Here is a 13441-nt window from a genome sequence, read left to right on the forward strand (position 1 = left end):
CACAACTTAAATACACGGATTTGTATACCGGTTATATTTCACAGCGCTTTTTGCAATTCAATTGTTTTTATAGTTCGGGTTGATATGTTAAAAGCAATCGAATGCGTAACAAGAAAAGACCTATCACTAAGAAAAGCTGCCAAAGTTTATGGATTAACTCACACTGCAGTTTTTTATCAATTGAAAGAACTGGGCGATCGTGATACTCTTATAAATCCCCAAGAAAACTTCTCTTTGAAGCACACTTATTGGCAGGTATTAAGTAGTGAACAAGAAGAATTTCTACAGGCATATATTTTAAAATACTCACAAATGAACTATGGGTTAAGTTATAAAATTGTACGCATATTGGCCTTCGAATATGCATTAAAGTAAGTTCATAGCTGTATAAGTTAATACTTTTTCATTTATTTTTATACTTAGACTAGAAAGAAAGTTTCCAGATTCTTGAGTAACTAATAAAATGGTAGGTTTGGATTAGGTAAAGGGATTTATGAATAGGCATTCAACACTATTATTACGCAAACCTGAAAACACAAGTCTTTCAGGAGCTACCAGTTTCAATAAAATTAATATTTAGAATTTTATGAAAACTATAGTCAAGCTCTTCAGAAATACTCTTTGGCTGCAAATAGAATTTTCAACCCCGACGAAACTGGTGTAATGTCAATTGTTCAAGCTCCGAACATAATCTCAAAAAAAAGGAATAAAGCAAGTAGGGCAAGCTATTTCTGGTGAATGTGGACCCCTCATTACGATGGTAGGGATTGTTAGCGCATCGGGCAATACCTTATCACCAGTTTTTGTTTTCCCTCGCGCAAAGTTCCATGATACTTTTATGGTTAGTTGCCAATCTGGTGGTATAGGCTTGGTAAATAGGACAACTAGTGGATGTATAAACAAGTTGCTTTTTCTAAAAACTCTGGAATATTTGGTGATTAACACTAAATGAGCTGGGACTGACCTAATTATACTTCTCTTAGACAACTACGAAAACCGTTGCTTACTTACTGAAAGCCATTATTTATGCAAAAGCCAATGGTATTATAATGATTACCTTTTCTCCGCATTGCACACATAGGTTACAATCGTTGTATGTATTTGTTATAAGACCATTTAGGGCAAAATATAAGGTTGCTCAAAATGATTGGATGTTCTCATATCCCGGTAAGGCCATTACCATTCATAATGTTGTTGAACTTGCGGGCCAGGCTTTTGAGAACTCTTTTACAATTAAAAATATAGTAGGAGGCATTGATGCAGCAAACGTCACAGACAAACCTATTGTAGAAACCTCTAACGCAATCATCAACTAGTTCTTGTACTTTTAGAACTTTTTAACCTACATCTGGTATTAATGCTTCCACCCCTCCATTATTTTCTGTCGAGGCTGTTCGATTATTTTCGAAGGCACCTAGCTAGAAGTGAAAAATCGCGCAGTAAAAGTGAGGCAGGTCTAAGATTCTTACTGAAATGCCAGAAAAAGAGGCCTTAGAGCAACAGTGAATAGATAAAAAAATTAGAGTTACAAGAAATTAAAAATTTCTAGCGACAGCAATTAATTATAGTTCATGATTTCTATTCCGACAACTTATCTGATGATGAATGTGTTTTTGATGATGTGTGTTTCGAAGACCTGTTCGTAGATGACTACATTATTGTTAAATTTTGTACAAAAAAACTGTTGTTCACTATGTTGCATACATTAACGAAAACGCTCATAGTGAATGACACGTGTCATTGATGAGAAGAAAGGATCAGCATTTTCCTGAAATCAAGGATATTTCCACAATTAATACAAATGAATGATGAAGTTCGGAAACTGCCATCTCCCTTCAATATGAAGGGCGCCGAAAGCGCCTTTAAATTCATTTAGGTTTGAACAGAGTCAATTTAATTTTCAATAAATTGATGTCATTACTTCGTTTACTATTTTAATAAAGTTTTCTTGGTTTATTTAGTGTATGCTAATATTGTTTAAAAGTACCCCATTAAGAATACCTTTCAACATTTACTTCAAAAAAAAAATCCCAAAATTATGTTATAACGTATAGTTGAAAAAAATTTCCAAATGCTGTAGAAAATATATACCTATGGGATACAGAAGAATAAAATATTGTTTATGTTTTCTTTAGAAGCGTGGAGACGTCCTGTAGGAATAAATGTTGAAGGTGTTCCCCTTCTCAAAATCACTGAACATTATATAATTCTCTATGTTCTCGTTTCTCTATCCTAGCATGTATGTTTCAATTGACCCTTTTTCATATTTTTGTTTAAAAAATCTGGAAAAACAAATAAAAAGAAACGAAATCTGAAAAAAAAAATTAGTAAAAAAAGTAAGCATATTCTTAGAATCTTAGAATAAATACACTAACAATTATATAGCAAAAATTGGATATTGGCCATCCATAAAAGGAGATAAGAACACCCGCTTAAAAATTAATATTACACTCATTAGTAGACTCTGTGGGTACTTCTGTTTTTATCTGTTTATGGTTTTAATCGAAAAAAAAAGTATTTAAAAAGTATTTAAATGTATACATAAGTAGAGTGGATTAAAAAAAGTTTTAATTCATTTATTTTATACATATAATAATGGACTAACTTTAAATTTTTTTATGGCTTTTACCGTCATACACCATTCACATTTGATGTGCAGTTTTAATTTGTAGTATGTGGGGTGTGTTGGGTAAATGCCTTGTTTACTAAGTAAAGACGGCTTTATTGGCTTTACAAAACGTCACTTGTTATATCCAAACGACTGCCTAGACAAGTACCGTTTGGACTCTTAGACTTAAGGTCTTCTCAGTTATATATTCTAAGAGTCGAATTAATTTTGGGAAATTGTGGTGTTTTACCTTTTATATTTACTTTTTTTATCATATTAAATCAAATGATTTTGTTTAATTCAAAAAGTTTAAAGTCCGGTGTGCTCAATTCTACTCCAGATCTGATTGAGCTCAGAGAGAAGGAACAAGAAAAAGCAATTAAAGATGACAACTCCAATGTCGATTGTTTGTATTGTAATGAACTGTACTCTTAATCTAAATCAAAAGAAATATGGATTCGGTGTCAGGCATGCCATTCATGGTGCCATGCTGAATGTGCGATTGTGAGAAAAAAAGTAAAACAGTTTATATGCGAAGTGTGTTTATAAATAATAGTATTTGCTTAATAACCTTTTAGTTCAGTTAGTAAAATATTACGCATTTTTTTTTTAATATTTGTTGTTACTTTTATTAACAAAACACTAAAAATTAAGTTATTTTATTTTAAAATGGTGTGCCATCATAGGAAACGTGCCAAAAACGTTCAAAATCAGTATTATATAGTACAAAACTTAAAATGTAGTTTAAATGGGAATCACTTGGCACTACAAAAATGCCTCTAAAATTTTAAATAAACATAAAAAATTGAGTTACAATTGTTTATGCCATCATAGGCGACTTTTCCCTAGTACTTCCGATCTTCTGCGTCATTTGTCATTAACCATATGTCATGTGCCCGTTGCTTCTCTGCTACCTTTACAAGAATATCTTCTCTCTACCCTCTGTACCTCTTTTGTATTAAATTGATCTAGTATTTGTTCTCCCAAGGCTTTAATAGCCGCTTCACTTATACATTCTATTATATTTAGAACATACTAATACGATACAATTTAAGCTTTAAGTTTAATCTCATTTTAGAGGTATGCTGTCGATTCATCTGAGACTATTTATATTATACCGTTTCTCATAAATTTCTTGATAATGTGGATCTACTAGATTTTCAGAATGTGTTGCTAATGGGAAAAAGGTTTGGCCTTTTACAAGATAATGGCCCGTCCCACATTTTGCCCTTCAATAAACTCTGACACCGATTATTGATTTCTAGCCCATTCATGCCACTGAAGCTCATACGAACAAGCTGAATTTTGCTGAGAACAATTATTTTGGGACCCTAAAAAGATGCAAAAAGTTTACCACTTTAACCCCCGGGGTCTTCCCAAAACCCTCCTCGCAGTGTGGTAAAAACGCAAAAGAATCGATTTACTAAAAATCTGCAACTTGTAGAAAAAAATTTTTCAAATAAAAAATGTAGCTGGGACAATTTTAGACAAAAATATTTATAATAATTTTTTTGTGTAAAATGAACCGTTCTCTTAGAAACAACGCTTGAAGTGACCGTCGATTTTGCATGTCAGATACGCGCGCGAAATCAATGTTCAATAAAATTTGTATCAGCTCAATGGTAAAAATTGGATATCTTTTCATTCAAAGTAATTACTATTACTAAGCCACAATTAAAGGTTAAAGTACGTTTATTGACGTTTTAATTTCCACTTCGGAAATCTCTCGATTTCCGGATCATTTGGATCAAAAGATATCGAATTTTTACCGTCAAGCTAATACAAATTTTATTGAACATTGATTTCGCGCGTGTAACTGACATGCAAAATCGACGGTCACTTCAAGCGTTGTTTCTAAGAGAATGGTTCATTCTACACAAAAACTGCTCATAAACATTTTTGTTTAAAATTATTTCAGCTACATGTTTTATTTGAAACATTTTTTTCTACGGTGTACAGATTCTCGGTAAATCGTTTTTTTGCGTTTTTATTCCCCTACGAGGGGGTTTAAGGGGGAAGACCGGGGTAAGTGGTAAATTTTTTTGCATCTTATTTGGGGTCACAAAATTAATATTCTCTGCAAAATTCAGCTTGTTCGTATGATTTTTAGGGGTCAACTTTCTGACGACTGGACTGGAGTGTATGTTGATTCCAAATATGTGTTAATAATTTGACGTTTGTAAAATCCCCTCTGTATACGCAAATATTGCTGATTTAAATATGGGGATACCTGCTTGTCGCAATTTGGCTTCATTGATAAGTTTTAAAATCTCTGCATTAATCTCATTACTTTTCTTTTCTGGGTAATGTGTCTGGTAATGGGTATATGTATTTTTGTTTTTTATTTGTAATCTATGTTGTTTGTTGCATTTACTTCTTCACGCAACTTCTAGTATCACTGTTCTAGTTCTTTACATTTTATTTTCATTCGTCAATTGTTCAGGGTTCAGTGCATTATAAAAACAGAGCTAGACCCTAAAAAAATTATGAAAGAACTACCACGAAAAGGGATACTTATATTAACCTACCTTACAAACGCCGTCATAAGACTTAAATATTTTCCAGCCCAATGGAAGGTAGCGCAAATAATCCTAATTCCAAAACCTGGTAAACCTCAACACGAGACAACTTTTTACCAACCAATAAGTCTACTACCTGTCATGTCGAAAATTATGGAAAAATGACTAGCTAAGAGACTAATAAAAATTATTACATAAAAAGAACTTCTACCGACACAACAATTTTGATTTAGAGCCAAACATTCAACAATTGAAAGATCCATCGACTGCTAGAATTAATCCAAAACTCTTTTGAAAAAAAAGCAATATTGCCCAGCTGCATTCATCGATGTGAGTCAAGCTTTTGACAAGGTGTGGCATCAGGGACTACTGTATAAACTAAAAAAGGACCTACACCATAACATGTATGACATATTAAACTCGTACCTAAGAGAAAGATATTTCCAGGTAAAATAAGAACACGAAATATCTGGTCTACATCTCATAAAGGGCGTTTCTAAAGATAGCGTTCTTTACCTACTATTTACATCCAAATTGCCTACTGACAACAAAAGTACATACAGCTACATTTGTGGACAATACTGCAATAATGGCGGTACATTCAGATCCCGCTGTTGCAGCAGAACAACTCCAAGAAAACTTAAATATACAGAAAGACACTAAGAAGTGGAAGATAAAACTCAATGAATTTAAATTAAGCCACATAGTGTTCACTAAATTCCATAGCGATTCACCTCAAATATTACTCAACACTGCTCCCCTGTCAACAGTTGATACTGTAAAGTACTTAGGCTTACATATGAACAAGAGATTCATCTGAAAAACTCATGTATGAAAAGAAAGAAAACATCTTGATAACTCATATAGAAAATACTATTGGTTTCTCGGAAAAAAGTCCCAGTTGTCTTTGCGAAACAAGCTAATAGCGCCAATGCCATGCTAAAGCCAATTTGGACGTACGGAATAAAGATGTGGGGTACTGCTTCAAAATCCAACATAGCAATCATGGACCGATTTTAAATCAAGGTGTTACGAGCAATAACTGATGCGCCATGGTTTGTAAGCAACAAAGACGTACTACAAGACCTACAAGTGTCAACTGTGAGTGAAGTGATAGTGTCACATAGTGATAAATATCTACAACGATTAGAGAACCACCCAAATATGTTAGCGTTAAATTTATTAGACAATTGTCAACAAACGCTTGAAGCAAAAATCACCATTAGCTTTACCATTTTTGAGTTCGATAGTTGTAATATTCATATATAGTAAATATTTTTGAAATATTTCTCTTCGCGCCAATAATGTAAAGTCAACAAATATTTCACAGTAAACGAACAATATATATATATATATATATATATATATATATATATATATATATATATATATATTTTAAAATAGTCTACGTAATTCATGTAATGAGTAAATGCATGGCATCATTCTTTAGGCATCAGAATCCATAGAAGAAGAAACAGTGTGTTAGCTATTAGAAAGAATTAGTAAATATATTTTCATTTACGACATTCTGAAAATTTTGGTACATCTTAAATACGCAAACTATATTTTAATACGATCCTGTCAGTAAATCCCGTCCAATATTCGCACTTCAAGCTAACACAAGAAAACACGTGCAATAAATTTTATACTAACGCAGAAGTGTATTTAAGGTTAAAATCCTTTGTCCAATAACATGCTTCTGTCATTAAATATGATAAACGTTATACCTTATTTATATTTATGGTTTTTTCCCATGAGAGAATAATAAAAATGCGGTGGGTATAAAACAACATCCAAGCGTCTTTTCGAAGTATAGACTTTTGAAAAGTTCAAGCACAAACATCAACATGAAGATCTTTTTCTTTGTTACTTTCATCTTCTTCGCTCTTGCAGCTTTGACTGGTGTTAACGCACAATTAAGTAAGTAGATTATTTTTTATTAATTGTTTATAGTTTTTATGAAATAAAAAGGCATTATTTATTATATATGCTTTATTGGCACCTGACAGGTGAAATCGTGTTGTCTGTCGCTCTGTATACTAGGAAAACAAAAAAGATGCTGAAGAGGGCTTTAGAACTTAGTTCAAACATCCCTTTTAATCCAAGGAAGAATTATATTAAATCTGGAGTCAATAAATCAAAGATCATTAAAGTCCTCTTTGGATACACATATATTTTTGAAACTTAATCTATAGGTTCCATTAGGACAACCAACGTTTCATTCGCTGTCGGGTTTTTCGATAATTCATTGCATGCGTTTATTTTTGTTTTTATTTTACGTAGTTTTTTTTCCCACTTCTAAATTTTTTTTTATTTTGTAAGTTAGTAGTTAGACTACTCGCAGGAAGATCTTCAAAACAGGTTTATTGTCCGATAATCACTACAAGTCTTTGTACGATGTTTCTTTAGTATTGTGATAAATGGCGACTTTCGAAAAAGTTGGTAATATTCCAGTGTCATAAATTTTGTTACAGGGATCACACAGTGCTCTAATCTCAATTTCTCCCAAAAATTTTAGTATTTTAGCACTCACTTTATCGGGAAAAGTGATTTTCCATTTTTTGTCGTTTGTATTGCCCTTGTAACCTCAGTTTCTTTTATAGATGAATCTGTTATGGCAATAATTACATTTCGTTCTATTCTTTTATCTGGAAGTTAGTCACAAATGTGCTTTTTCCATTCGTTTAACTGTTCATTGATATCTAATACTTCGTTTTTGTCTTTTAAACTTTGGGATGTTTCCAGCGATCTCTTTTAATTTATTGAGCAGGTAAAATGCATCGTGTTTCTTTTCATAGTATTTAATTTCATTACTATATATACTCATCTCTATACGAAAAGATAGTCACTTTGAATTGCCATGACCTGACAAATAAATATTGGCAAAAAAAGAAATCTCCCTTACTTTGCGAAGCGTATAATCAAAATATAGCGCTTTTAAAAAATATAGATAGAACGAACTACATATTCAAAAATTACTCTTCTTTCTTTTTACATACAGATATTATTGTACCAAATTATAGTGAAAATATATATTTAAATAAAAATATTGTTCTATCTATAACAAGCAAATATAAAGAGGCAATAGCTCTATATACAGATGCGTCTAAATCTCCAGATGGAACCGGATGCGCTTTTTTTATACCATCGGAACATATAGAAAAGAAATTCAAACTGAACCCGGAAACTTCGATTTATACAGCAGAGGCTATTGCAATATATGAAGCTTTATTATATGTAGCTGAAGTTGAGTTTGCCCATATTCTAATTTTGTCGGACTCCTTAGCAGTGTTAAAATCCATTGGTAAATATGGACCACCTAACTTACAAGACTGCCCATACATTTATAGAATTAAACATATTATTCAAACTCTTTTAACTAAAGGAATCAATGTACATTTTCTCTGGATTAAAGCACATCCAGGATTTGAACATAATGAATATGTCGACTTATTAGCCAAAGAAAGCATTTTAACCGATACTGGTAGTCTACATAAAGTAACGCTTTCTGACAGTATTGTTTCTTGCAAGTTAACATTACTTCGAGAGTGGAGCTACCAGTGGAAGGAATACTCTTTTGTGAACCAAAATAGATACTCGATAATTCAGCCAGATATTCCCAAATTTCCTTGGTACAAGTCTTTTAGAGCTTCCAGGAGGCACATAACCTCCATTATTAGAATACGTTTCGGACACGCATGTTATCCAAAGCACTTATTTAAAATAAAGGTTTTGGATGATGACAAATGTGAGCATTGTGGAGAGGAAAGTGATTTAGATCATATATTTTTTGGTTGTTCTAAAAACAGAGTCTTCTCATCCAAACTTATAAATGATTTATTAAAATATAAAATAGCAGCTCCTTGGAATATACTATATTTATTATCACTTGGCTCTGTAGATATTTACAACTCCTTAATTAAATTTTTAAAAGACAGCAAATTATCATTATAATTCTCTAAAAATTATTTAGTTAATCTTGTTACCTTTGTCTTAAACCATTTGTATAACTTCCTCCTCCCCTTGACCTAGTGTTGTTGTGTCTTATATAAATAAATGCCTTGATAGGTCCCTAGGCGAGAAGAGTGTGTCCCTGTTCTCCTAATATCGATGTAATAATCTTTTATTTTGATAGGGCACTTAGGTAAAAATTATAATGATGACTGTCTTAGTCCTTTTGTGTCTGGCTGTATGACGATAAGTCTAAGCCAAAAAAAAAAATTTCATTACATTATTTTTCATGAAATTATGTTTTTGCATGTCTTATTTTTGTACGATTAGTACATAGATCTTCTTGTATTCGTATTTATCTTGATTTCTGACTTCTTTTCTTTGGTCAATGAGTCTCAGTATTTCTTCTGTCATCCAACCTTGCTTTCTTTTTGTTTTTACTACACTCAATTTTGTTTATATCTTTTTATATATTTTTTATTATTATCCAGTTTTCGTCTGTACTTTCTTATTTGCTTGATGTCAACTTTATTTTTTGTTTTAGTATATTGGTTATTTCTTGCTTTACGGTATCATCTGTCATATTTCCTCTGTCATTGATAACTGTTTGCTTACTCGCCCTTATAACTACTTTAAATATCTAAATCAAAATTAAAATAAACAATCTATATAAAAATATATTTCAGGGTGGTACCAGTTTGCACGCTCGCTTGAATTTTTTTTATTTTCAGCAATCAGTTTTTAATTATAATTTTGTTTATTTAAAATATTAGTCTTAACCAAGCTTTCTTTTATTCTTTGGCTGTGTTTCGGTGTGTTTTTCTGGCTTGCTCTATTATTTTGTATATGTCACTTTTTTATCAAAGATTCTAGAATACGAATAATTCGAAGATGTAAACAACGTTCCACTTGTGTGTCCACATTTCTTCTCTTAGAGTTCCTATTAATCAGTTTATTTGTTCTCCGAGATCTACAATTTTTTCAGGTATACCTTTCATGTATTTCCTGGCAAGTATTTGTGGTGGCCTTCTTTTTGGTATGATGTATATAGTTCTGGTATGATTCTTGCACGTGCTAGTTTGTATTTCCTATAAATTCCCGTGAATCTTGTGGTTTGTCATTTTTGTATTTTATGTAGTGTCTATTTCGTGTGTACCGCGCTTTATATATTATCGTAAAGATTTTAATTTTGCTGGCAATTATTTTCATCAGCTATCATATAACTTGATTGCTCCTTCTTCATCTTCCTCTTTAGAAGAGACTCTGCTTACTCATTGGCGGATTAATAACTCTATGAAAGGTTGTCACTCTATCTTTTGCCCGGTTGTTCGATACTTCTTCTGCCGATTGGTGATTTACCTCGGGCTATTTTGACCTACGGGCCTCCCTCATTCTGCTTATGTGGTTATTCCATCCTTTTTTTTTCTATTTAGTGTACAATTGCTTATACACTGTACGTTACATTTTCTTCTAATTTATTAATGCTTCTTTCGATTTCTCATCGTATTTGCTATAATTCTACTCAGTACTCTTATCTCTGCCGTTTTCCAGTAGTCTTTGTGTTGTGGATAAGTCGAGTCTTGTTTCTGAGGCATATGTCATTATTGGTCTTACATTGGCTTTATAAATTCTTGACTTCATCTCAGTGTTAATGTAATTGTTTCGCCATATAGTGTAATTAAGGCATCCTGCCAGTCTACTTGCTTTTTATACTTGATCTCTTACTTCTTTGTCCAGGTTTCCATAGCTGGACAGTGTAATTTAAAGTTATTTTATTTCCACTACTTATTCAATACTGATGCCATCAATCTCTATTTTACATATTATTAATTCTTTGCTGATTACTGATGTCTTACTTTTCTGAGATTGTCATACTCAATTCTTTTGCTCTTATGTTAAGCTTGTGGGCCGGTCTTGCAGACTCATTTTGGGCTATCAATATTGCGTCATCTGCGTAACAGTATTTTTACTTTTTTGTTTCCCATTCTGTATCCTCTTTCTTTGTTGACACTTTTGATGATTTTATCCATGAATAAATTAAAGAGCATAGGCTCTAGGGAGACTCAATGACTCCCACTATCTTATTTCACTGCCTGTTTCTATAGATTCTGTAAGTCTACCATCTATTCTGCGAACATTCCTAACAAGAAATATTACAGAAACTTTAGAAACTATCATAGCTGAGTCTAATTAGACATATAGATCGTATTAATACTTACTTATATTAATAATTTAATAACAAAACATAACATGACTGTCATGTCAAGTTGACGACATTCTGTGGAAATTAAACGACAGTGCTGTGTTTTTATGAATTATTTTATTATTTAACATACTCCGCGATAAAGAGATCCACAAATAGATCCTTTTTTTATTGAAAGTTTTTTTGTTAATTTTTTGGTGCAATAAAAAGCAAAATATTCTATCTGAGATTGTTTTTTTAATAAATCTGGTTATTTCAAAATTACTTCAAGTTTACCAATAGTTTATTATCTTCTTTCTATCGTAATTATGTCAAAACAAATAAATATATAGGTCGTTACATTGCAATTATATAATATTTCAATCATATTTCAATATATCTTTTATTTATACTTATTTTTTTATTGCAGACGAAGGAGATGCTTGTGTACCTAAATCTGAACCCAAATGTGGACCAGGATTAAGATGCTGCGGATTCCTCAAAAAATGTGTCAAAGATGAATAATCCAAACTCAGTTTTATACACTTTTTATAACTGGCGCTATTAATAATGAAAATACCAAAAAAATTTAAATAAATAAATATAAAAGCACACTTTGTTTTGTTTAAAATCATAGGTGTTGTACCCTAGTAATACGAGGACAATACATATATGTTCGCGTCATGTTAAAACTATACCTATACGAAACTTAAAAAAAATATAACATTATAAAAAAGTGGAACGAATTAAATATAGATAATACGGGTTATAGTCTAGGAGCCAGGCTGAAAACCCGTCAGACAATTTGTTATTAACAATTTAATTGTTTAGAAAATTGTATCTCCTAAACTATTAGATATATGTATTCAATTTTACCAAAACGAAAATTATTCCTTTTGAAAAAATAAAGAGTTATAACAAATTTTGTGAAAAACAACTGCAAAATAGGCGTTCGATGGGTTTTTCCAAGTATAAGTCAGCTTTCATACTGGCGACTATCTTTAAAAAGTCCTTATTTTAAAGGTAATTGTTTCAGCTTTAAAATAAACTTGACAAGATTATTTTATCTTTATTAGTAAAAAAGTTATAAGTACAAACTAAAAAGTTGCGATCTGATTTGTTTATAAGAGATTTAAACAAAATTAAGCTCTAAATTTTGAAAATTTGGCTAATGAAAGTTGTAGAATAACTCAAAACGAATAGTATACAATATGGTAGATGTTTCTGTGTTAATTTTTGACTCAGATATAAAGCTTTTAATAACGCGCTCTGAGGCGGACGGTCAGCTTGCAGCGAATGCGGGCGCGCGTAAATCGCGAACATAATCAATTTTAAATATCTCGGCAAAAAATTAACATAGAAAATATTTTTACTAAAGCTTAAAATGTTCGTTTTAAATTGTTCTACAATGCCCATTAACCAAAGTGCCAACGTTTATGGCTCAATTGTGTTTAGAACTCTTATACACAAATTAATTTACCACGAAAATTTTAACTATAAACTGCTATATTGGTTTTTATTCGCTGATGCATGGGCCTTAGTAGGCTATTAATTATGTATGCGTTTTTAAGACAGGAGTGAATAAGTTCCTATGCACTAGGATGCATAAGGGTCAATTCTATATACTTTTCGTACATATAAATCTACAGAAAAGTTCAAAATAAAGTTTTCTATCTAAATGTCACCTTTTAATCTCAAAAGTGATTTTTTTTAAACACCAAAACGCGTTATTTTTCTTTTTTGTTCCATAACTGTTTTTCATGGGGTATATGTACTGCTTTAGTGAATAGCGAAATTTGAAAAATCGTATCTGGAATACTACAAATCCTAAAAATTTCTACTAAACGTCATTTCGAGAGAAAGGATAATAGTGTTTTTGTCTATCAAGCAATGCCTATACCTACACCCCCGTTGAAAAAAGTTATGGGACAAAAAAGAAAAATTGTGTGTGTTCCTCTTTTTTTTTTTCATTGGTGATTTTTACATATATGTTTATCAAAAAAAATTGTGGTGACATTTTGATAGAAAATTTAATTTTGAAGAACTTTTCTGTAAATGTATATGTACGAAAAGTGCATAAGATTCACCCAAATGTACCCTAGTGTATAAGGACAAATTCACCCCTTTCTCAAAAACGCATTAGTGATGGGAAAAACCTACCGGTTATAACCTAAAACCGGT

At 31.7% G+C, this 13441-nt stretch overlaps 1 long non-coding RNA gene across 1 annotated transcript; it reads left to right on the forward strand.

Moving 5' to 3' along the window:
• Positions 1–6619: 6619 nt before the first annotated feature.
• On the forward strand, positions 6620–11872 carry LOC140432556 (uncharacterized). The gene is made up of 2 exons (XR_011949817.1): positions 6620–7047; positions 11691–11872. It is a non-coding gene; the product is annotated as an uncharacterized lncRNA (long non-coding RNA).
• Positions 11873–13441: the final 1569 nt, after the last annotated feature.

This window comes from Diabrotica undecimpunctata, chromosome 1 (assembly GCF_040954645.1).
Source record: "Diabrotica undecimpunctata isolate CICGRU chromosome 1, icDiaUnde3, whole genome shotgun sequence".
Classification (NCBI taxonomy): Eukaryota; Metazoa; Arthropoda; class Insecta; order Coleoptera; family Chrysomelidae; genus Diabrotica; species Diabrotica undecimpunctata.